This window comes from Ascidiella aspersa, chromosome 5, assembly GCF_963924565.1.
Source record: "Ascidiella aspersa chromosome 5, kaAscAspe10.2, whole genome shotgun sequence".
Taxonomy (NCBI): Eukaryota; Metazoa; Chordata; class Ascidiacea; order Phlebobranchia; family Ascidiidae; genus Ascidiella; species Ascidiella aspersa.
In genome coordinates this window covers 11769765-11772264 of record NC_139451.1, presented here as the reverse complement: position 1 = coordinate 11772264, position 2500 = coordinate 11769765, and the positions used below count along the sequence as shown (strand labels likewise).

The 2500-nt window shown below is 60.9% G+C and overlaps 2 non-coding genes and 1 pseudogene across 2 annotated transcripts in view; all 3 read left to right on the top strand.

The window, feature by feature from the left end:
• LOC146143750 (small subunit ribosomal RNA) overlaps nt 1-884 on the top strand; it is a 1811-nt gene extending 927 nt beyond the window's left edge. Inside the window, exon 1 of the ribosomal RNA XR_014500414.1 lies at nt 1-884. This exon is cut by the window's left edge and continues 927 nt beyond it. This is a non-coding gene — a ribosomal RNA (small subunit ribosomal RNA).
• Nucleotides 885-1131: 247 nt separating this feature from the next.
• Nucleotides 1132-1285, top strand: LOC146143749 (5.8S ribosomal RNA). Its single transcript, XR_014501240.1, has one exon. It is a non-coding gene; the product is annotated as a 5.8S ribosomal RNA (ribosomal RNA).
• Nucleotides 1286-1533: 248 nt separating this feature from the next.
• Nucleotides 1534-2500, top strand: part of LOC146143748 (large subunit ribosomal RNA) — a 3679-nt pseudogene continuing 2712 nt past the window's right edge.

Genomic DNA, 2500 nt, shown 5'->3' with positions numbered 1-2500 from the left:
GCAAGACGAACGACTGCGAAAGCATTTGCCAAGAATGTTTTCTTTAATCAAGAGCGAAAGTCAGAGGTTCGAAGACGATCAGATACCGTCCTAGTTCTGACTATAAACGATGCCAACTAGCGATCGGGGGGCGTTAGTTTTACGACCTCTCCGGCAGCTTGCGGGAAACCAAAGTCTTTGGGTTCCGGGGGAAGTATGGTTGCAAAGCTGAAACTTAAAGGAATTGACGGAAGGGCACCACCAGGAGTGGAGCCTGCGGCTTAATTTGACTCAACACGGGAAATCTCACCCGGCCCGGACACAGTGAGGATTGACAGATTGAGAGCTCTTTCTTGATTCTGTGGGTGGTGGTGCATGGCCGTTCTTAGTTGGTGGAGCGATTTGTCTGGTTAATTCCGATAACGAACGAGACTCTGGCTTGCTAACTAGTTACGCGACCCAATCGGTCGGCGTCTAACTTCTTAGAGGGACTAGTGGCGTTTAGCCACACGAGATTGAGCAATAACAGGTCTGTGATGCCCTTAGATGTTCGGGGCCGCACGCGCGCTACACTGACCGGATCAGCATGTGCTCGCCTTGGCCGACAGGTCTGGGTAACCCGCTGAACCCCGGTCGTGCTAGGGATAGGGAATTGCAATTATTTCCCTTGAACGAGGAATTCCCAGTAAGCGCGAGTCATTAGCTCGCGTTGATTACGTCCCTGCCCTTTGTACACACCGCCCGTCGCTACTACCGATTGAATGGTTTAGTGAGGTCCTCCGATTGGACCTGGCGCGGCCGGCAACGGTCGAGCCGGCGTCCGAGAAGACGATCTAACTTGATCATTTAGAGGAAGTAAAAGTCGTAACAAGGTTTCCGTAGGTGAACCTGCGGAAGGATCATTAACGGTCTCGCAAACGCTTCGGCGAACGCGAAACTCGGACAAGCGAGAGAAAAAGTCTTTGCTACCCGGCGCCCGACCCGCGAGGAGCGGCGCGCCGGCCGGCGATTCGGTCACCCGGTAATGTTTGCGCGTCGAGTGCCGCGGTGCCGCGCGCTCCGGCTTCAAGCGTCGGCCTGGCCGACCGCTCGGCGCGGTCTATTTTGTCACCCTATAGTGCGAGGCACTGTGCGAGCGAAACAATCGTGGATGGCTCTTGGCGGTGGATCACTCGGCTCGTGAGTCGATGAAGGACGCAGCTAGCTGCGTGAATTAGTGTGAATTGCAGGACACATTGAGCATCGACGTTCTGAACGCAAATTGCGGCCTCGGGTCAATCCCGGGGCCGCGCCCGCCTCAGGGTCGCGTTGCAAACGTTCCGCGCGGGGATTTCTCCGCGCGGCTGCTGCGGCGTCGGACGCGCGAGCGCCCGTCCCGCTCAAGACAGCACGGCACGATGCGCGACGATCGCGACCAGAATCCCGCGCGGCGGCGGCGAGTCGACCTCGAAGAGGCCAACGGCTGGCGGCTCAAGGGCGGGAATCGAGGTGCGCGGCGGCGCGCGGCGCCGACGGCGAGCGCGGAACGGGAAGAATAGTCCCGGTCCTTACTTTCGGCCTGAGGTCGGACGAGGCTACCCGCTGAATTTAAGCATATTACTAAGCGGAGGAAAAGAAACTAACGAGGATTCCCTCAGTAACGGCGAGTGAAGCGGGATGTGCCCATCGCCGAATCCGCGCGCTTTTGGAGTGCGCGGAATTGTGGCGTACGGAATTCGTCACGGCGCGCTTCGCCGGTCGCCCGCGTCCTTCTGATCGAGGCCTTTTCCCAGAGCGGGTGTCAGGCCCATGGCGGCGACAGGCGGGCGCGCTACGGCGTCTTCCCAGAGTCGGGTTGTTTGGGAATGCAGCCCAAAGCGGGTGGTAAACTCCATCTAAGGCTAAATACGGTCACGAGACCGATAGCGAACAAGTACCGTGAGGGAAAGTTGAAAAGCACTTTGAAGAGAGAGTTAAAGAGTACGTGAAACCGTCGAGAGGCAAACGGGAGGGCCTGTCGGGTCGCCCGGTCGCTTTCAGCCGGCCCCCTGTCGGCGACGTTGTCGTGCGGACCCTCACGGGCCGCCGGCGGCGCCGCCCGATCGGGGACCAGCGCACTAGCGCCGGGCGAAGGCCGCGACCGTCTGGACGGCGGCGAGAAGGCCGCGCGCAAGGTAACCCGGCCTCGGTCGGGTACTATAGGCGCGCGTGTCCGTCGGCCCGCCGTTCGGGCGAGGAGAGATCGCCGCGTCTGCCCTTCGGGGCCGAGCGCCCGGTGCCGGCTGGGGCGTCGTGGGTCGGGGACTGTTCTCAGTGCCCAGCCTCTTCGTCTCGGTCGCGCTTCCGGTGTCGTTTCGCGAGGCGCACGGGGTCCGCGGCTGAAGTCAGCCACCTTCCCGACCCGTCTTGAAACACGGACCAAGGAGTCTAACGTGAGCGCGAGCCACGGGGCAGTACGAAACCCATGGGCGCAGTGAAAGTGAATGTCGGCGCGGTCCGGCGGAGGTGAGACGTCGTCGTTCGCGGCGGCCGCATCACCGGC